The sequence below is a fragment of the Hesperophylax consimilis genome, chromosome 22 (assembly GCF_061612785.1).
Source record: "Hesperophylax consimilis isolate HC1 chromosome 22, BYU_Hcon_1.0, whole genome shotgun sequence".
Classification (NCBI taxonomy): Eukaryota; Metazoa; Arthropoda; class Insecta; order Trichoptera; family Limnephilidae; genus Hesperophylax; species Hesperophylax consimilis.
The window spans coordinates 24,383,023-24,407,025 of NC_142857.1; the positions used below are offsets into that span (position 1 = coordinate 24,383,023).

General features: G+C 34.8%; 1 protein-coding gene and 2 non-coding genes across 3 annotated transcripts in view; 1 reads left to right on the plus strand and 2 right to left on the minus strand.

Moving 5' to 3' along the window:
• The window catches only part of Ogg1 (8-oxoguanine DNA glycosylase), a 427,234-nt gene that overhangs the window by 133,470 nt on the left and 269,761 nt on the right, over nt 1–24,003 (minus strand). The window lies entirely within an intron of this gene.
• TRNAP-UGG (transfer RNA proline (anticodon UGG)) lies at nt 23,007–23,078 on the minus strand. The gene has a single exon. It is a non-coding gene; the product is annotated as a tRNA-Pro (tRNA).
• TRNAP-UGG (transfer RNA proline (anticodon UGG)) lies at nt 23,264–23,335 on the plus strand. Its single transcript has one exon. It is a non-coding gene; the product is annotated as a tRNA-Pro (tRNA).

The following is a 24,003-nucleotide window of genomic DNA, read 5'->3' on the forward strand; positions in this document are numbered from 1 at the left end:
CCAACTACCGAGTGGAAATAAATTGCAAAGTTCAAAACCGTTTCGGTCGGCCTGCGGGCCGGATCGCGCCCGGTCCGCCCGATCGCTCTCGACGCATAGCTTGGGCTTCCCTTGCGCGCGCAGGGCTTTACTGGCATTGCTGGCATCGCAGGCGTGCCTGAAGCGGGCCGCTAATTGCGGAGGAGCCAGGGATGCATGGGTCATAAAAAGCAGTACATTTTAAATACTGCCTTTTTACTTATGAGGGTATATTATTAGGGTTCATAGATAAAAACTCAGCAAACTATAGTTCATTGGAAAAAAAACTTTGGTTTTTTTAACTATGAAACGTCTATTTTTTTGTTTTTTTTGTTTGGCTGAGGATTGTATCTACCTTGCCAGGGACCGGAGTGAACGGCGCTGCCGACCTTGCCAGATGCCCATCGGGTAGGACCGACATTTATTTCGTTTGGTGTAATGTCATCGATTCGGAGAAATAAAGTCCACTACTAAGATAAAGTCCAGTAATATTCAATTTTCCAATTATGTCCTAAATCCTGTATCTAAATTTCGCTAATAAACAATTAGATAATGTTAATTTAGTGTTAATCTCAAGTGGCCTACCAGGTATGTATTGTACTGTATATTATTTCCATAAATAGTTAGTAATAACATAGATCACTGTAGAAATATATTACATGTTTGTACAGCGCCCTTGAGGTGATTTTGCACAAAAACGGCGCTATACAAGTCATCCAATTATTATTATTTATTATTATTAAAAAAAACTGTCAACGTAAGGTGTGTTGTGTTTTTACGTAGTTTTTCAGAAGACAAAACAATTTTGAAATTCAAAAAACCATCGTTTTCTGCTGCAACAACATCAATAAAGTGGTACTTTTGAATATATCTATTTGAATTTTGATTTCGTTTTCGTGAATGAATTAATGCTAATCTTGGATGTATAAGTTAAACCCACTTCCCGACTTCCGATCGAGCTAAAACTCCGTAGGTAGGCTAGTGTTGTCGATGGCAATATATGGGTGGCAATCAATACACACACAAGGACATGTACGCATTTTTCTGAAATCGGATGACATTACAGCAGTTAATATACGAAATAAATGTCGATCCTACACGATCAACATTTGGCGAGTTTGGTAGAGCTATCGAATCTAGTTCCTGGGTAGGAAGGTTTAATCCCTAGTCAAACGAAATAACTTTTGGTGGCAATCACGCAAAATGAAATTGGACGACATTACAGAAGTTAATATACGAAATAAATGTTGATCCTACCCGATCGGCAGCCCCCGCCTACCCAATTTCTACCGATTTATAACAAGTTTCTCGTTAACTCTTTATTATGTTATTTTTTAAGATAATTTCTATACATTTGTTATGTCAAAAAGTTGATTATTTCAAATTCCCTCGATAGAAAAAAAAACTCAATTTAAGCTCCGAAAATTATTTAAAACACCTTTTGTTCTGTTATTTAATATGTTATAAGCATGAAAAAAATCACAGTGTATCTTTAAATACAACTAAAGCATTTATCGAGAGATTTTTGTATATCTCTATTTCAAACTAGTCGTGTTTTTTTTAATATTTTCACCATTTGTTAATTATTATCTTCAAATTCAAAAAAATATTTACTGCACAAAAATACAGAGTATAAAGGGCTATAGCTTATAGGTTACATCCTATTTCTTCCAGATAACCCAACAAATACACATTATATTACATAACCCAACAATTACATGTTAACAAATGTATGTAAATAAAAAATAAAATAAAACAGAGGTATTTAATGAATGTAAGGTATTCATTTAAGGTGTAGTGACATTTGTTTAAAAGAAATGTTTTTAGTGATGATTTAAATTTAAGCATGTCGGCTATTTGTTTGATGCTACGTGGAAGGTTGTTATATACTTTAAGGTTAAACGCAACGCTCGTTGTATTCTACTTGTTCACAGATGGCGTTTATTAATTAATTTTGTTTAAATACGCTTTTGCAAGGTATTGCTTTACAGTATTAAGACAAATCATTTGTTTGCGCCCTCATATACGCAATATGAATATGAATAAATAGTTTTGTCCATATAAAAACTCAATTCTATCGAGAAAGGCATACAAATACAATATTGGATTGAATCATCGGTAAAATATTGTATTTGTGTGCCTTTCTCGAAAGAATTAAGTCTTTAAACGAACAAAACTATTGATTCATATTCATATTGCGTATATACGGGCGCAAACAAATGATTTGTCTTAATATTGTAAAGCAATACCTTGCAAAAGCGTATTTAAACAAAATTAATTAATTAACGCCATCTGTGAACACGTAGAATACAACGAGCGTTGCGTTTAAGCTTAATGGCCATGTTGTGTAATTCTTTCTCCTTTTCGAACCATTTTTGAACGCATACTACGGGGCCTAACAGCGTAAAAGCTTGCATTAATACAACCCGTTCAGCCCTGTCAAGTGTTCGGGTAATTAGTGTACAAAGTGAACATTGCTTGTGCCAGTTCCTCTGAAGACTTAATCGTGTCAGCGGTGAGTTAGGGAGAACAGTCGACAGAGGATTCTACATTCTACCATACCTTGAACTTTTTTCTATTACTCCCTATCATTTATAGAGCTACTGGTAACTATTATCTTTTACACGGTCGTAAATACATATTAATACTAATGATATATAGCGCAGTGTTTGTGCAAAATCACCTCAAGGGCGCTGTATAAATATATTTTTAAGGCGATGCACTACGTTGTGTATTATTTTAAATTGAGCCGCTATCAATAACACACCTTGCGTACATGGCGATAAGGCTTAAATTCTCGCTTAACACCATCCGCCTGTTTTGATTTATGCAAGAAAAAAACATGGCCAAAAAGTGCCTTTTATTTTATTTTGTGGATGTTCAGGCATAAATATTTAATTTTTTTCCGATCATTTTATAAATAACTTTATTTGCCACATTATACAATAAAATTATAACCGAAAATGGGTTCGTAAGTAGGAGATTTTGAACTTTAAAGCAGTTTTCATAGGCCTTATACATTATTTTTTTCTGGGCTTATAAAAAGACTTATCTATAAAAAACTCGATTATTTCAAAGGCCAAGATGTATTCTACTCGCAGTATTTAATTAAAGCATCTGAAACATTTCTAGGTGACCAAATTTTCAAATCAAAAACACATGATTTTGAATTACTACGTAGTGCATCGCCTTAACTAACTAATTAACTATCTTTTTGTTATTTGTTTTTGGGGTGTTATGCCGTGTTGCGCTAACTCCTTCTTTAGCCAACGTTTCGGACAGCATTGCAGTGTCGATCATCAGGGCAGATGTGTTATTTTTATTATGTGTTATTTTTATCAAAAATAACACATCTGCCCTGATGATGGACACTGCAATGCTGTCCGAAACGTTGGCTAAAGAAGGAGTTAGCGCAACACGGCATAACACCCCAAAAACAAATAACAAAAATACTTTTGGCCGTGAAAATCTTAAATCATATTTAATTAACTACCATTCCTTTTTACCGCAGGGGTAAGAACCATGGTATTGAGGAAGAACCGTCAATAATAGTTTAGTGTCATTTCACTACAAGTGCGCTTTACTATAACAAACTACCCAATCAACTCGGTCCCTGCGCAAACTCCTTGCCTCATGCACATTCATACTTACTCTTATGTTGTTCCGACTCTTGACAAGACCCGACTCAAGTATCTGGTTCACTTGGTCGTGCCATGTGGTCCTCGGGCTTTCCCAAGTTCTTTTACAATGCATTCGCGTCATATATTCTCCTTACACTTCTTTCTCCGTTCATTCGCTCTACATACACATAAGCGCCCCTTTCTTAATCTTACTTATTACGCTTCCATCATTGCATTCTTTGCGAATCTATATTATTTACACCTAAGAATAATTTCATAATACAACTCCCTATCTTCATGTACACATGTTGTACAAGCTTCAAAAAACGTACGCGAAATCAGCAAAGATCGTTCATTTTGTGGCAAAAGTGTTGTCGTAATCTGTTGCGTAACTTAGTTGTTTTGATACACGAAGAAAACTTGCTGAAATAAAGTATTAATAATTTATTAAGAGTCTCTTCAAATTATTCGTAATCCGTTTAAAAACTGGACCTCAGCCCCATAACGAATGAATTGATAGGTTTTTTTAGTAAAAAAGCAATGTATTATCGCTATGTTGGGACTCGTGTTCATATAAATCATTACATTTTCGCATTTCGTCTATATATATCAGGGCTAATGCATGTGCATGAATACGTGTTCCGGAATATTATGAACGTACTAAAAGCTGTACAAGTTTTCAAAAAAATATTTATTTATTTTTTCATGTTCTCCATAAAACGGTTATACACCAATATATCATGGAGAAGATTAAAAATTAAAAAGTTTACAGAGGCAGTTTTACTATTTTGTGACATGTGTTAAAAGATATTACTGAATTGTCTGTAGGTGACATTGAAAATGTCGATGGCTAATGCAGAAGAATCGTTAAGCAGTTGAGCCGCTCTGTTTATTGGCGCGTTCTGATAGGCAGAAGTCCTCGCTTTCGGAGCATAAAGAGTGCATGGGATCTCCTTCGAGTATAATTGTTAGGGACATAAAAGTTAACCTCTTTCAACATAGGTTTTAATATGTTTGGTTTCGGTGTACATTTTAAGGTTCACTCGCACTATCTTGGTCGATGCATACAGGTTGGTATTTTCTTAAAGTCTTACTAAAAATGAGGTGTAAACATTACGGTCAGATCAGTGAAAATTTGAATTTTTTCCATGGCGTTTATTTGGTTAAAACTGTCTTAAACCAGGCTCAAGGCCGGCTTTACCAAACTAACGTTGAACGGGTGTGTAATAATCTATTTAGTAAGACGGTGAGTAACTTATTTGTTTAATTGAATAGAGTCACGTAGAAAAATGAGTATGACTGATGGCTATGATAATAATAATAATAATAATAATAATTGGATAATTTGTAGAGCGCCGTTTTTGTGAAAAATCACCTCAAGGGCGCTGTACAATTTATTTCCTAGGATCTACATTTGTTATTTAGAAAAGATACCAAAACATACTTACCTGGCAAGTCACTTCCGACAAACACACTTATATTAAAAAGTTTATGCTTATAAAAGATAAAACTGCACGCAGAGGACACTATATCAAAAAACACTGGTCATCGCATAACCTTAAGTCTGCTATAGTTGTTATTTTAATTTAACTGTATTTTAACTGTCTTAAAAAGCCTACAAATTGTTAGTTTTTATCATCTTTATTTAATTATTATTTTTATTTATTTTATTTTATTTTTAGTATTTTTTACATTTTGTTAATTTAAATTGCCGTCGACTGTGAAAGTGGAGGTTTCTGAAATTATGGATACGACTGTCTGAAAAGGTGCGTTTTAAGTTTAGACCTAAATTCTGTCGAGTCTGCGATCATTCTCAAATCATGTGGCCAGTGGCGTAGCTAGGTAACCAAGGGCCCTGGGGCAAATTTAAAAATGGGGCCCCACTGCTATGTAAACTGATTAGGTTTTATCAAATAAAAATATGAAATATACAAACACTTTAAAAATGCTAAGCTACTTAACTCTTTTTTGTGCACTGCAGACTGCAGGGCAGGTAATAAAAATATTAAACAGTAACAACATAAATTAACAATTATTAGTACTTGGAGTAGGTTTGGCTAATAAAACGAAATAGAGAAGATTCAAGGGTTTATTATATAAAGGTCGGGCCTACCAACTGACTAAATAACAATTATATTTACAATTTTTTCCGATCTTTAGTTTTCGCAAAAGTATCAATGACTTCGTTTAAATCCAGGCTTGATGCGGTTTTGTTTTCAATTGCTATTAGCGATAAATGTCGGAGTCGAGTTTGGCCCATCTTATGTCTTAAATAATTTTTTATTAATTTTAATTTGCTAAATGACCTTTCAGCTGCTGTAAATACTTCCGTTAGGTCGCATTCTAGCACTCCATATTTGCTCATTATTTCCTTATATAATTGGTGAACAGTCCATGCTTGAGTTAGTTGAGGTAAAACTAGATGGTAAATATTAATAAATTGAAGTGAAAAACTAGGGCCTATTATATCTGAATATTTTCTTTGGAATTCGTCACACTTTTGTAATAAAGTTGCTTCGTCAACATGTAATAAGAATGTTGGTGTTAGAAAATCGAATATATGACAGACTGCACTTATACCAATAAAACGTGTATCTAATTGAGATATTACTGTGTCTAGTACATTATTGAAAATCTCAATTTTAAATATTTTTTCTCGGTTTGGAAATCGGTGATCAGCAGCTAATTCATCTTACTTTTCTTTGCCTTTTTTCTTGAAAATGGGTATCAATACCATATTTTTTTGCAGTTTCACTGGCTTTGCACTTGAATAATTCGAAATCATTTCTATAAATTTGCTACTTTGCTTTGGTGTCTGCTAAAACTTTACTCGCCTCGCCCAAATTGATGTCGCATTTTTGTAAAGTTTTGGATGCATAATTGATGTCGTTCAATACACTGTGCATGAATTCGCAAAGCAACACGAACTCGAAATTTAGCATTTTTGTTTTAATACTCTCTGCTTCACTACGCTCATCTTTATTAGGACTCTTTAGAACTATTTCTGATAATGCTTTGATAATATCAAAATAACGAAGTTTTATTGCAGATATCGTATTATCGTGTCCGATTCGCCAGTGAATTTTGACAGTAGATCCCAACGTTTGATGCTGTTTCCGAAAAAGTTATACAAATCTTGCAACATTGCGAAAAAAATCTGTATTTCCACACAACTGCTAACGGCATCATTTATCACCTAATTTAAATAATGAGTGGCACAATGTACGTACTCTGCGTTAGGCTGGATATCCTTAATATGTTTTGTACACCATTATACACACCACTCATCACACTGGCTCCATCATAGCCTTGCCCCACACATTTTTTAAAATTAATATTTTTGTCGATAAATAATGTTGTCACTTGGTTAACTAAATCTACTGCGCCATGTTTGATGGCTGCATAAAAGCCTAGAAACACTTATTTAACTTCTATATCAATTGGCTGTCCATTTTCCGATCTGGTTATTACTGCATACCTCACAACAATGCTTAGCTGATCTACCTTCGATATGTCCTGTGTCGAATCCATTATGATGGCAAAAAACGGTGACGCTCTAATTTGTTCTAGTAGATGGGTTTCGAGTTTGGTCCCCAAGCTCTCAATCATTTCATTTTAAAATGTTGCACTCAGATATCTTGTAGATCCTAAAAACATAAAAAAACACAATTTCAAAAAAGTCAAGTCAAGTTAAACAGTTAATAATTATAAACAAAATAAAACGATAAAAAAACTTAGAAATAATTATTATTAACTTTGGGCATATCCAAAACTTGCCGCAAAATGTGATCATATCGGGCGACAAGCTCTACAAAGGACAGAAAATTTCCGTGGTATCCTTCCTGACTTAAGTCTTCTTGATTTCCTCTCAAAGCCAAAGAACTTTTTGCTAGGGTAAGTATGAAGAACCATTTTCCAAAATGATTCGTCTTTGCGAATTTCATTTTCAAGTTCCTTGTCGATAGTATTAGTATCGTTTTTTTTCAAAATTCATACACAGCACATGCTTCCGAATGGCCACTCGAACAACTGTGTTGTTTAATTCTTTCTGATAAATGCTTCCAATCTCGAATTCCCGTACACCAAACATTATTCTTTTATGAAGCAAATAACCAGCAGGGTTGACAATAGGCAGCGTCTAGTATTTTGGAATAACACAACCAAAAACGATTAACTGGCCCATATTTAGAACAAGAAAAGTAGTACAATTTTGAAAAACACCTATTGTTCTGGTTGATGTCTGTTGGAAAAGGTCCTGAAGGCTGTAAAGGCCCCATATCAAGAATTTGACGTTTTTCGTTATCACTTAATATTTTGTTCGTGAAGTTTCCCAAGTCATAAGAAGATTTGTCGTACACATTTTCGAAAAATGTAGAGGTCAGTGGTTCCTCCAAACCCTCCGCTCTTATGTGTGTCATGCAAACATCATCCACGTTCACATGATCGGCGGCGGAGGTATCTTCAACTGCAATAATTGTCGAATCTTCTTCAGTAGGCTTCTCAACCAACACTGCAGTTACCACATTATTTGAGTCACTATCAATAGAAATATTTTGGCCAGATGTACTTGCAGAAGGCTGACTAAAAAACTTGTCAATTTTGGGCAATTTTTGTTTACTATCTTCTCTTTCTTGGCGTTGTTTGCGTTTAAATGCACCACTTGGTTTCTTCTTTTTATCCATATTTTAATACGCTACAAGTGTCGTTGGGGAATGGCGCACATATCACTATCTGTCAAATTGACAACACTGCCAACCTACAGAAAGAATTTAGGGGAATTCCCTAGGCACAACTTTTGAATTTCTCTCAACTGAGTTGTCATGATTAAACTGGGGTTGCAAGTTGCAACCTGTCATATTTATTTTGAAAATGGGAGAAATTTCCAAAAGTTCAGTTCGATCGAGATTTCTGGTAAGGATTCGAGGGCCCCCTGAGCTTGAGGGCCCCGGGGCACTGCCCCGCGTAGCCCCTAGGTAGCTACGCCGCTGCATGTGGCAGTCCATTCCAGGCTAAGGTCCTGACACGGCGAAAGCACGCTCACCAAACTTAGTATCTTGATCCATTTCGTGATAAAATATATCTGAACACGTGTTCATCCATCTGCGTTTGTCTTAATAATTCACAATGACGTAATTCGAAAATATTAGAATTTTTAAGAACACGTGTTTAAACATCGCCAATACACATTCGTTTTTTACTGATATTTATTTATTTATTTATTAATCTTAAGTTAGCTCACATCTTCGTGTGTGCTAATAGTTTTATAAACATATAAACATGTACATTGTTTGGCAAACATAATCTTTCTTTAAATATTTCACTAAAGTCACAAAAAAAGAAACATTAATAATTGAGATAGACATATTTTCTTAATTCATTTTTGAACTTATTAATATTTTCTATCACAGCAATTTGAATATATAATTTGATAGTTTAAAAGGTAACAAGTCAATTCATTAGATATAGGCCTGTAGTCCCGTTTTAACCACAATACGAGTAACTTGAAGAGACTATTTTTTTATTTTGTTTTTATTAATAATTAAACAGTTTACAATGTGTAATAATATTTGCTAACAATAAAAAATTAATTAAATATATTAAATTAGTTTTCACATTTTTTTTAAATTTTTTGATGTTACTCTTTTATGGAAGCAGATGCTTGTGTTTAAAAGCGATAAACATTATTTATGTAAGTATTCTTATTAATAATTTAAGGAGTTAAGAACAGTAAAAATATAAATGTATATCAACAATGTACATTTTAACGATTTAAAACGTTACATTATTTAATTGACGAATTTCGTTATTTTGATTTTTTTATATTGAAATGTTCTTTGATCGCTTTGAGTAGGGTTTTGTCGTCTTCGATTTTTCTGATATTATCAGGTAGGTTATTAAAGTATTTTTTGCCTAGAAATGTGTAATGATGTTGTGCAAATGATGTGTTACATTTTTGTATTGGAAATATATGTTTTTGACGAGTACGTCTTTCAGTTGAAAAACTGTGATTTTGTTTTTCTTTTATTATTTGAATTATTATGTTTTTTCGGATAAGATCATTAAATCTTGGTACTTTAAATTCTTCAAATATAAGTTGAGTTGGATAATCTCTCGGTTTTTTCAATATTATTTTAACAATCAGACGTTGTACAATTTCAATAGGTAGGAGATTAGTTTTGTATGCGGATCCCCAACTGGTTACACCGTATTGGAGATTCGATTGTACTAATGCGTAATAGACTGAAGTTAAATTTTCCAATGGTAGAAAGTTACGCAGTTTCAGAAAAATATAAATTAATTTCCTTATTTTGTTAATGGTAAGGTTGATTTGATCTTTCCAGTTTAGGTTTTTGTCCATTATTATTCCTAAGTATTTTATTTTATTTGTAATTTGTAGTGTGGAACAATTTATTGTACAGTGATTTGTATTATGTTCTTTAATGTTGTCGTGTATAATTATGTTAAAATTTTGTGGAACATCGTTTGATTTTAATAAATTATTAATATTTTATATTAGTAAATTCACTCCGTATATCAAGACAACTACGTCACACAATAAAAACGCTTTTGCCACAAAGTTTTCTCCTCGTATCATTTATTTATTTTAATCCAGCACTACTAGTCCAGTCAGTGGGGGATAAAAAAGGGCTCCACCTTGCAAAAGGTTAGGTAGTAGCGATTTTCACATATGTTGTTAAGATTGGGACTCTAAAGAAAAAAAAAAGTTTTCGACCTTGGGGGGGTCGAGCTCGATCCGCCATCTTGGATTGAAGGTGCCAAAATATGGTTTTTTCAAAATAATTATGAAGTGGTTGATTTTACAACCAATTTGTTAAAGGCAAACTTAAAGACAACTAAATTACCTACATTTTTTGTGGAAAGTTTTTTTTTGTAAGTCTAATAGGTAACGAGTTACAGCGGTTGAAAGAAGAAAATTTTGACAAAAAATTGTAAAACTCCAGTTTTCTTGATGAATTTTGTACGAACATATTACACAATATCATTTTAACGTATTTCTAAGTTACAATATAATTATATAGCATCATCCGTGTGCTCGATGACGTTGATTTGTTATAGTGGGATCCTAGTCTACAGCTGACTTGGCAACACTAATTGAGTCCTGGTTACAGGACGTTGCCTGGATGCTCGGTCACTCCCCGTATCACTCGATACGATCAAGACTTGATAAAGCTGTTGGATTGGTTTTCTCAGCATTGTCCCTTCCCCGAAATCAATTCACTTCTTTCTATCAGTACTGGAATTGTCGGGGATGAAAAGATTTATTGACATTTATCCAGAGAAATAGGTACCGAGAGGATATCGAACATGGTTACCACGTCTGAAATTTTTGAATATATAAAATTTAAACGTAAGGACAAAGTTATTCCATTAGTAGCAGTCAACAGCAGCATCAAGGTCGGCGAAACAACTATTTCCATCAACCCGCTAATGTTGTTCCAGAGAATGTGTATTGTGAAGAAATCCGACGAAGAATTGAAGGATTTCCTTAAATTCGAACTCGACCCATTTTCTTTGTCGCTTTTCACTGAAGAAGGAATGCGCAAAGGTACGAAATCATCATTTTATGGTGTTTTCGAACAACTTCCAGAAGGCGTGCAACTTGAAGGTAGCAAAATTAATGTTGTGGATGGAGGATATCTTTTACATAAAGTTGTATGGAATCGGAATGATTATTTTGGGTCAATTTGCGAGAAGTACGTTCACTATGTAAGAAATCACTATGGATCACATGCAGTCATTGTTTTCGATGGATATGCGCTTGATGATGGTGAAAAAAATACGATAACCGCAGAAAGACTTCGCCGATTGAAGAAGCACATGTCTGCAGATGTTCTTTTCAACGAAACAATGCCAGTTCAAGTTTCACAAGAACGATTTTTAGCCAATGAAAATAACATAGTCCGTCTGATTTCGATGCCTACAAAGCAATTTATACAGGATGATTTTACAGTTAAGCAGGCTGAAGAAGATGCTGATGAGTTGATTGTCAATACTGCAATTTTCTTGTGTTCATCATATGACGCTGTTTTCATTATTGGCGAAGACGTTGATCTCCTAGTTCTGCTGACAGCATTAGCACCACCCAAAAGTAGTATATATCTTCGCAAACCCGGGAGAGGCAAAACTTTTGAAAGACTGTATTCCGCGAATAGTGTGAAATACAAAGAGGCGGATGAGAATATTCTGTTTCTCCATGCCTTTAGCGGCTATGATACAACATCGTCCTTCTTCAACCAAGGAAAAACAAAATTTTGTTCGCTTGTGCAAAACGACACAAGACTCAATGCCATGATAGGAATCTTCAAACAACATGATGCAACACCAGAAGACATAGCAGTTGCAGGAAAACGCTTTCTTGTTGCTTTGTACGGGGGTGACATGGATAAGGAAACCTTGGAAGAAGTCCGCTACAAACGTTTCGCAAAGTCGACAACAAAAAGCAAATTCAATCTTGCCTCTTTGCCACCAACGAACGACGCTGCACGGTACCATGCATTTAGAACGTACCATCAAGTCCAAAAATGGTATGGAATCCAAAAAAATCCAGAAAACTGGGGCTGGAAACGTGACACCAACGGGCTTGTTCCAGTAAGAATGACAAAGAAACCAGCACCCGAGACTTTATTAAAATTTATTTCATGCAATTGTAAAAAAGGATGCGGCGTTGCATGTAGCTGCAGGAAAGCTGGATTGAAGTGTTCTATTCTATGTGGGTGCTGTAATGGTCAAACATGCCGAAATTCGCCAGAGGTTCACATCGATGTCGAGGACGAAGAAGAAGAGATTTTGTCAATGGAAGCCCAGAATCTCAGTATCACAGGCAATGAGTTAGATGATGACATTGATGACGAAGACTGTTATTAAGTAACATAATTTATAGTAACATAATTCATAGCAATGTAACATAATTTCGAAATCTACCATCGCTGGTATATCTGTAGAGTAGACCTACTGGCGATACAACAATAAAAAATGCGCCATGTTCTCTACCTCATGGTGGTGTGGAAATGAGTTAACAAAATTATTATAATTATGTAATGAATAACCCGAAAAAATTACAAAGTTGGGTATTTCATCATTTTTTAGAAAAATATTCACATTTCCGCCACTGTAACTCGTTACCTATTAGACTTACAAAAAAAAAACTTTCCACAAAAATTGTAGGTAATTTAGTTGTCTTTAAGTTTGCCTTGAACAATTTGGTTGTAAAAACGACCACTTCACAATTATTTTGAAAAAAACAAATTTTGGCACCTTCAATCCAAGATGGCGGGTCGAGCTCGACCCTCCCAAGGTCGAAAACTTTTTTTTTTCCTTAGAGTCCCAATCTTAACAACATATATCAAAATCGCTACTACCTAACCTTTTGCAAGGTAAAACTCCCCACTGACTGGACTATACAAAGTACGAAGAGATACGAGGAAATAAGAAAAGAATGTAAATCAGAATTGCCACAGCATCTGAATGACACGTTGCGACTCCCGACGGATCTGAAGCATTGTTGAGGGATCCATATCCGCACATCTCGCTTGCAGCATCCGTGGACAAGAGGCAATAAATAATTAATTAATGGATTGTACTGTATCTTATGTAACCCGGAGTTGCCAGGGCGAAATGTTGAGAACCTCGAAATGAAAAGAAAATATGTAGCAATTATTAGGCTTTTTCGTTCGTGGTGACTTGGGTTTGCAACCCCGCAATCCGGCGAGAATCCGCACAGCACCTCAAAAAATTACAGGTCACCCCAAAAAAGGAAACTACTAGCTCAGACCCGCGAAACATCACGGGATAGACTCTTGACAAATCAGTTCCAATTATTATTATTTTTTTGTTAACATATTATACTACATGTAGGTACCTACCTACTTTATAACTCTTCTAAATTCCCATATTCCCAATTTTTATTTTTATTTATTCATCAATATAAAGTTTTATTACATACATTTTTCGACATCTGTCTCACTAGGGTACACCTGTGTCGAGACAGACGTATTCAGGTACTTAATGATTACTTACAAAGGGGCAATTATAATTTTTTTATTTTGTTTGTGAATTGTTGTTACTGTTTACGTGTAATTTGGTTTACATATGTTTGTGATAGTGGGATGCCCAATACTTGTTTTCTATTTCTTTATTTCATGTTTGAATTTGGTCATTGACTCTGTTCGTCTAATAGTGGCTGGTAGTATATTGTATAGTTTGCAAGCTATGTATTTGAAATGTCTTTGCCCAAAGGTGGTTTTAGCAAAAGGAGTTTGGAGAAGTTCTTTGTTTTTGGCTAAGGTATTGTGTATCGTTTGAGTTGGTCTGTATAGTGTATATTTGAATTCAACGAACCAGATTTCACGCAGAACTAACGGACGGACAAACCAAATTAGTGTGTTTGATTAATTTTATGTAGAATGATTAGAATAACAAATGAAACAGCAATAATTTTCAAAAAAATTGTAACAGCAACCAATAAATTCACAGACCGACAAACTAACACACATCTCAATTCCATCGAATAGATTGGTCGGAATGTCGAGCTGGTCGTCTTGAATGACAGCGGCCAATACTAGACGGATGCCCGAGCCCTGTTTACACGGAGCGGGAATGCCGCACAGCCCGCGCTGCCACGTGTCGGCTCCGCTTAATTTATTGCAACTCAAACAGATTTGAGTACACAGTCTTTAATGTCGAATTTTATTCAGCTTTCTTTTTAACAAAGACTAAAATAAAAATATTATGTTATTTATCATTGAGTTCATTTTAATACGATGTTCAAATTCATTTTTTTTAAATCGTAATTTCTGTGAAATAATATAAAAATAATAAAAAAATCTGTATGGCACACTATATCAGTTGATTTTAAGCTTGGCTTGGTTAGAATGTCGAGCTTAGCACGACTTTGAACATAATCCGTACATAGGAAGTAAGTCTAGATATCAGCCATATTACACGCATTGTCTATGATTTTAATAGAGGAATGTATAGAGGAATGAATAGAGGAATGAACACGCTCATTAAGGCTATGCCATACGTAGTAATGCAAAATCATGTGTTTTTGGTTTGAAAATTTGGTCGCCTAGAAATGTTTCAGATGCTTTAATTAAATACTGCGAGTAGAATACATCTTGGCCTTTGAAATAATCGAGTATTTTTTAGATAAGTCTTTTTATAAGCCCATAAAAAAATAATGTATAAGGCCTATGAAAACTGGTTTAAAGTTCAAAATCTCCCATTACTACTTACGAAGCCATTTTCGGTTATAATTTTATTGTATAATGTGGAAAATTAAGTTATTTATAAAATGATCGTAAAAAAATTAAATATTTATGCCTGGACATCCACAAAATAAAATAAAAGGCACTTTTTGGCCATGTTTTTTTCTTGCATAAATCAAAACAGGCGGATGGTGTTAAGCGGGAATTTAAACCTTATCGCCATCTACGTAAGGGTTGTTATTGATAGCGGCTCAATTTAAAATATTACACGACGTAGTACATCGCCTTAAAGAACATATCTATATACCGGAAAGTCCAATTATGTCCAATTTTCCAATTATGTTCTAAATTCCGCAAATAAACAAGTGGTAAATGTTAATTAAGTTTTAATCTCAAGTGACCTACCAGGTAAGTATGGTAAATAATAATAAAATAAATAATAATACTTGGATGACTTGTATAGCGCCGTTTTTGTGCAAAAATACCTCAAGGGCGCTGTACAAACTTATAATACATTTCTACAGTGATCTATGTTATTACTTAACTATTTATGGAGAAAATTTACAGTACAATACTTACCTGGTAGGTCACTTAAGATTAACACTTAATTAACATTATCTAATTGTTTATTGGCGAAATTTAGATACAGGATTTAGGACTTAATTGAAAAATTGAATATAACTGGACTTTCTCTTAGGATTGGTATATTTAATTTAAGGGTAACTGTATATTATCTCCATATATAGTTAGTAATAACATAGATCATTGTAGAAATGTATTATATATTTGTACAGCGCCCTTGAGCTGATTATTATTTTATTTATGTTTACTGCCATCGGGAGATTGCAAACTTTCATAATGCCAACGACAGTTTTGGCGGGTTTCATTGACGAGTTAATTTTTAGTAAAGTTCCTCACTTCGATCAGCATGGTGTTATATGTGAGTATACTAATTTTAAATAGTATTTGTTATGCTGGAGTAGCGCACTATATCATGACGAACTAACCACTGAAAACAAACTATCCTGCATCGAAACTTTTTAAATTACTCTTATAATACTTTACCAGGCTATTTTAGATTGATTATTTATTAACTAACTAACTAACTAACCATCACGCCGTTTCCCCGCAGGGGTAGGCAGAGAGGACGGACAGCCAAACAACTCGGTCTTGGCACACACTTCTTCATACTTCATACTGATAAAATTAGGCAATTTACATAAATTTTGGTGAGACGCAATTGTCAGATTTGACATGTGTTTCTGCTAGCGCCTCGGCGTCTAAAAAATAAATTATTTTGCCGCTTTTTAAGGGTTGAGCGGCAGATCTTGCCCGATTAAATTTGAGCGAGGAATGTCGTACATAGCGAGGATGCTGACTGGCTGGTATACCGGGCCTATGAAATTATTGTTTATTATTCGAGGCCTTTTAAAATAAACGAAAATTGATAAAAAAAAATTAAAAGGTATATTTAATATTTCATATTCAAAAATCTTATGAATATTTAATTTACAAAAATTGAGTTTTAATAATAATAATAATATTGGACAATTTGTATAGCGCCGCTTTTGTGAGATATCACCTCAGGGGCACTTACTGTTATTATTACAAATATAGTCTGAATGTAGTTTTACCACAGTTTGATAATGTCTCCGGAAGGCGAAACAGCTGTCACGGGTATTAATAATAATAACAGCTGAACGTGTTCATAAATAAACTTTTTTTTTAATAATTATAAAATATAATTATTGAATGTGCGTAAGAAAAACGCCGGTTGCGGTTGCTTCGTTCCTTTCCCTCGCCATAAATTTATCCTGTTTATACGCAGCCTTAGGTATTATCAGTGCCTTGGATCCTTGGCGCCTGGCACGTCGGCGCCCGGAGCGGCGTGCTCCAATTGCACCATGCAAAAGGCCGGCCCTGTAGTGTTTTGAAGGGACGAGATAATACGATAAAAATACGTTATGGCGGAGTCTTGGAGGCTTGTAGGAGGGAGGAAACACAGAAGCCCGTAAATCATTTCACAGCCGAGCTAATAGTGAGAAAATTAATTTTAAACACCCATCAACAACGCCACCTCGGAGAAATTCACTTGTACCACTCACAACTAAAACATCTCTCGCTCAAAGACACTTCTCATTCTTGGGTCCAAAACTATACAACTTCATGCCTGATGCTTGAAAAAAGGAAAACACTTCATTCTTCATAAATTGACCACTTATTGGTTTCATCAATTAGGTAGAAAGGAGAGTGAACTTTTACTACACAAAAAATGAAATCAAACACAAACCAAAAACACCAACAAAAACTCCAACAAAAAATAAACCATCTAAAAGATACCTTTATGTTCTAATCTTTATCATTATGTGTATATATGTACCTAACTAGTACTTTTAAATTAGAATGCTACCCAAGCAGCAGTTAATCTTATGTTTAATTGGATATTTTATTTTATTATATTTCTTCTCTTTGTTATTCATATTTATACATAATATGTTAGTAGGCTTAGGCACCAGTCAAAAGTACATATACCTATTTTTTCATTATTATTTTAATACTATACTTATCAAACAACTTATCAAAATGTTAATACTCATCCTAATTTGACTGTCCTAAAACGGGAATCCTCCTAGTTGGGCAGTCAAAACATTTCTTGTAAATGTGTAAATGTATAATCTTTTACTAAATAAAAAAATAAAAAATACAACCCGATCTTATTTAAAATAATGTGTCAGAATCCGTTTGAATATATTAAAAATAAACCTTGCAAGTAATATTTGTACAGCGCCCTTGAGGTGATATTCCACAAAAACGGCGTTATAAAAATTATCCCATTATTATTAGATTTTATAAAATAGTGCGTGTTTTTAGGTTTCACAGTTTACATACCCAAGTAGCTTCTCGTAACTCGACACCACTCTTAAAATACTCAAGAATTTCTTGTTTTTGTTTTCGTAACGTGTTCCGACAAAACCTCGCACCGATAAACACATCTCCGCACTAGGTCATCGTCATAAACCCAATCTAGAGTCCCCCTAACGACCCCATAAACTACCTTCGCTGTCCGGGGTCCGTTTGAAGAGGTCGCCGTTTGGGGTGAATTTAGGACCCCGTAAATAATTGTAGCGGGCATAACACGGTTGAGAATATTGGACAAATTGTCTGCGCGGATATTATATAAGAAATGTTCGTAGATAAATAATTCAGACTGTATTTTGAATTTCAGAAAGGAACTCAACGAGAAAGAAAAATAAGGTTTTTTTTAGATAAAAGTTTAATACAAAAGACGAAACTTTAATAGAACTTTTACAGAACTTGTATTTTAAATGTATTCATTTATATTCTACGCCATTCATCTCGCTAGTGGACCGATTGACCACGGAGGCGGTCAAATTATGCTAATATTTTTCCGACTTTATGTCCGGGTTAAATCTTCCCCACAGGAAAAACTAAACCCTTCCACACACTTTTCCACAAATGATCATCTAGTCCAAGGCTGCCCAACCCCAGGCCCGCGGGCCACAATGTGGCCCGCGAACGAATTATAAGTGGCCCGCGTGAACCATTTTCAAAAAACCCGCCAATTTGAAAAAGTGTCGCGGGCCCGCGGTAAAACAATCAATGCAGCTTGCGCGCGGTCACCAGTGTTGCCAACGAAGGCGATTTAGGCTACTCAGAACGAGAATCAGCGACGAAAAAATCTAACCTCTTGAACTTACTTTTTAAACAAAAATACACCGGTTTTTGATACAATATTTTCTGCGTCCGAAATGGAATCTTGTAGCCACCCCCCCCCCCATGGAATTCGAAAAATTGTTGTGGGGAATCACATATGATGTTCTTGGGTGCGCGGAATTTTTTTTCTCAGCGAAGTTCCTACAACCCCTCCCCCCCATGGATTTCAAATATCTTGTGGGGAGCACTCATTTTGAATTTTTTTTTGTGGGGAATTATGTTTATAGAAATTCTCTAACAACCCCCCCCCCATGGAAATAGGAACCGTCAGGCATTCAGTGGCCCGCCAGTGATTCAAAATCGTCAATTTGGCCCAACTGTTAAAAAGGTTGGGCAGCCTTGATCTCGTCAATCCACATTATGCAAGTGCATTATATAAGCAAAATAAATACAAAACAATACAAGAACTAACACGTCAACTCACCAGAGATCAAATGGGAAAATAATTCACTGACTCCAGATATTTTCATATCAGAGGGTTCGTCTTAATTATTATTATTGAGGTATGTTATTATAGCCTTCTTGTAACTATATTTAGTGTAGTTGAACACACCCACAAGTTCTGCGAAAGTATTGCCAACTTAAAAATAATTTGCGATCGATTATTTCTAGTTGGTAAGTCCAAGGACACAGTAAATCAGGGCGGTCTATAATTCCATGAGTAGTATTAAGTCAAGTCGGAAAAAAGTCTTCTATCTGAGAGTTTTAAGAATTTTAATTATTTTATCAAGTGGTTGTAATTTATAATTTATAATTTCTCTTGGTAGACCGAGTTTATTGTTAATATATCTTAGAAATTTAACCTGAATTTTTTCAATGGATACGGAGCGGATTTTGATGAATTGTTCAAATTCGGTGAAATAACCCGTCCATAACTTAAAAATATTATAAAAAATTACCATGACTGAGCTGTTTTAACTGGACCGACCTCCAAGTATTGTAACCTATTACGATTGTACTTGGAGCAGGTGGATGAATTTGTGTATTTAGGAAGCATGTTTACGAGAGATGGGAAGGCTGACAGAGATATTGAAAGAAGAGTAAATGCAGGTAACTCCATTAATGGAGGACTGAACGCAGTTGGCACTAACAAAAAATTGTCCAAAGAAGCGAAGTTAGCAGTCCACAATGGAGTGCTGGTACCTACCCTGATGTATGGAAGTGAGGCATGGAACTGGCAAAGAAAGGATGAAAGTAGATTGAATGCTGTTGAAATGAGATCCCTGAGACGTATGTGTGGTAAAACCATGTATGATCGTGTGAGGAATGTGGATATCCGCAAAGAGTGCAAGGCTGATGTAAGCGTAATGAGTAAGATCAAGAAAGGGATGGTTTGGGCATGTAGAGCGAATGAGCGAAGAAAGGAGTGTAAGGAGAATATACGATGCAAATGTGAATGGTAGCAGAAGTCGGGGACGCCCGAGGAAGACATGGCACGACCAAGTGAATCAGATACTTGAGTCAGGCCATGTCAAGAGTCAGAACAATAGAAGAGTATGTATGAATGTGAATGAGGCAAGGAGTGTGTGCCAAGACCGAGTTGTTTGGCGGTCCGTCCTCTCTGCCTACCCCTGCGGGGAAACGGCGTGATGGTTAGTTAGTTAGTTAGTTTTACGATTATAGTAAGTCGGAATAACGGACTTTGTTTGATTTGAACCTATCGATCGGTCGCGCAATGTAAATGTAAAAAACAGTAATACCCATTTGCAGCACTATCAGATGATTTTTTTTAAATCGAATTATCGAATTGGCCCGATTTCGAAGCAATTCAAAACAGACATTACAAATATCATCTGGAGAAATGTGAAGTTAGCAACAAAACGCAAAATGCGAAAATAACTGTGTTTTAAAGTTTGCAATAAAGTGTAAAAAAATTTGCATGAATATTATTTTTTTATTGCACCTCACTGTACATAAATCATGTTTTTTTTCCATAAAAATCAACCTCACTAAAACTAAGTCATATCAAGGTTAACGGGTTTAGTAACGGGTGCTTGTAACGAACAATAAAGAATTAATAAAAATAAAAAAACAATTTAAATTTGAGTGAAGTAAACAAAAAGTAATCACAAACATAAAGTAATCACAAACATAAAGTAATCACAAACACACAGTAATCGCAAACATAAAGTAATCACAAATATAAAGTAATCACAAACATAAAGTAATCACAAACACAAAGTAATCACAAATATAAAGTAATCACAAACATAAAGTAATCACAAACATAAAGTAATCACAATCACAAAGTAATCACAAACATAAATTAATCACAAACATAAAGTAATCACAAACATAAAGTAAACACAAACACAAAGTAATCACAAACATAAAGTAATCACAAACATAAAGTAATCACAAACATAAAGTAATAACGAACATAAAGTAATCACAAACATAAAGTAATCACATACATAAAGTAATCACAAACACACAGTAATCGCAAACATAAAGTAATCACAAATATAAAGTAATCACAAACATAAAGTAATCACAAACATAAAGTATTCACAAATATAAAGTAATCACAAACATAAAGTAATCACAAACATAAAGTAATCACAATCACAAAGTAATCACAAACATAAATTAATCACAAACACAAAGTAATCACAAACATAAAGTAAACACAAACACAAAGTAATCACAAACATAAAGTAATCACAAACATAAAGTAATCACAAACATAAAGTAATCACAATCAAAAAGTAATCACAATCACAAAGTAATCACAAACATAAAGTAATCACAAACATAAATTAATCACAAACATAAAGTTTTACTACACACAAACACAAAATATTTCAAATAGGAAGAAAAAATATGTTACAAGAGATGGGTAATTTGACAGTAAATTTTAACGATATTTAAACCACAAGAAGAAATTATTATTATAAGTGAAGATTTAAACCCGAGCAGAATGTGGCCCTCTTCACCAACGCTGTAGCTGTGTGTTAAGGAATTTTTATAATTTGTATGAATTAATATTGTTTCGTTAAAAATCTTGAGCTGTTGTATGAATACGGTTTTGTAATTCTTGCGTAGAAATGAATAAATGTTTAGCGGTTCAATACGTTATCCAAACGATTTACAAATAAATATATCTCTCAGCACCAACACATCCGAGTCAGAGATGTCGCTGTTTATGATGATATTTACGATGCATTTTTAAAATAGTATAACATGGCGTATTTATTTTACATACATCTATTTTTCCACTTCTGATTGAATCATTTGCATATATAAATGTTTCATATAAGTATAAATCTAGCACGGTAAATCGACAAATGATTTTTCAATAATGTCGATAACTTGTCATCTTTCCCGGGCACGACTGCAGATTACTAACGTGCAAACAACAGTATACATCGAATAAATTCAGAGTACTTGTCGTTGTGAACCATCGTTTGTTCGTTGACGGTCTGCAGTCGTGATCAGGAACGTTTACAAGTTACCGTATAGTTATATATATATATATATAGCGGTTATCGATCGACCGTGTTAGATCCCTAGAGGTCTAGCACGGAGATTAATAAAGCGCTATATCAATACGATATTGACAAAATCTGTCGGCTATGTTCAGTTGCCGATATTTGTGAGCATGATCAAGATATGAATCGGTAGACAAAAGCCGCTGCTTTTAATCAATATGCATAACTTTTTGGATAATGTCGTACGTAATGCAAAACAAGTGTCTTATTAATGAATGGAGGTGAACTAACTGAGCTCTTAGAATTGAAAGAAATCATTGTTAGTGACGCCTATCAATCCGATATTATAAAGTTAATGTTGAACTTGGGACGAGAATCGGTAACTGTAGGTACGCCAGATGTTTTCAACGGAATTCTTGGAAACTCTGAAGGCCCTAACAAGTGCCCAGGGTATTTTTTTATCCCGACCGTCGCCTTTTATTGCAGGCACATTGCATCACTAACACAATCACCAGGAATAAGATTATATGGAGATGAATGATGGACTTGCCGAACGTCACAACGGTGCTGCCAAGGTCTGTTATCTATGTGAGGATATTGTGTCAGCACTTTATTAGCAGCAGACACATACCTAGACGGATGACGAACCTCGTGCTGGCATTGTTGGTGGACGCGGTGCACTCTTTCGTTGCAGCAGCTGGTCCAGTTTCCTCACCACCTAGGATTCTTGCTGCAGAGTCTCCATCTTCGTGTAACCTGTTTCTGTACATCATCACCTGTTCCTGTACTTCATTTTTTTAAACTTAATTTAAATTTATTTTTGTAATATTTATATTTGTTTTTAATACCTGCATCAACTGTAAAGCGCCCCTGAGGGGATATCTCACATAAGCGGCGCTATACAAATTGTCCAATAAACAAATAAATAAATAATGAGTTAAAAAAATTGTTTAAATGAACAACATCAAAAAATTGGGCTCGTCCGGGATTTGAACCCGGGACCTCGCGCACCCAAAGCGCAAATCATACCCCTAGACCAACGAGCCATGTATAAATCAGTACTTAATTAAATACCAACTGTGCACATCGTTACACATATTGCACATTGCAATAGGTAACGCATTATTTTAACTGCAGAGTCATTAAAATAATTTCACAATGTCACTAAGTCACTTTTACACTAACGTACAAATTTTAAAACTTTTCGTTTAATGGTTTTACCAATTCAGTTGGCTCGTTGGTCTAGGGGTATGATTTGCGCTTTGGGTGCGCGAGGTCCCGGGTTCAAATCCCGGAGGAGCCCATTTTTTGCTCTTTGACAACTGCAAGACAAGCATCATATAATGCAATATTGCTGAAAAAGTGGGTCGATTTAACTTGATTTTTAAAGAAATCTCCGTCCATTTTACTGCCTTCGCACAACATAGCTCAAATGCAAAAGAGACTCGGTTATACCTTATTTAGTCCACAACGTAAATTGAGGATTGGTAGGTAACTAACGAATCAATGGTTTCGTCTCCTCGCAATAGTCGCAACTCCCCGGAGACTATGGCACCCCCATTTGAGGTTACGAGGCAGAGGAATACAAAATAAAAATATTTAACCGTCACGTCAAAGAGAAATGCAAAACAATTTAGATTGCCAACAAAGAAAAAAATCAGGATTACAGAATTCTACATCAACCTATAGTAGAATTTCAAAAGATATTATTGCTTTTGAAAATAATAATTTTAGTTACTTATTACTTTATTAACGCCCTTTTTAAGTGCTTTTACAAATGAAGAGTAAAATATATTCATTTTTGCAGTGCATATTTACTTTACATAACTAAACTGTTTCAGTAACAATCTTTTGTATTTGTTAAGTGATAAAGATGTCAACTGACTCGGTATAATTATTTCCCTCCATAAGTATTCTGGGCAATGAGGAATACATATAGTAGTTAGTACCAGAATTTCTGCACTGAAATAA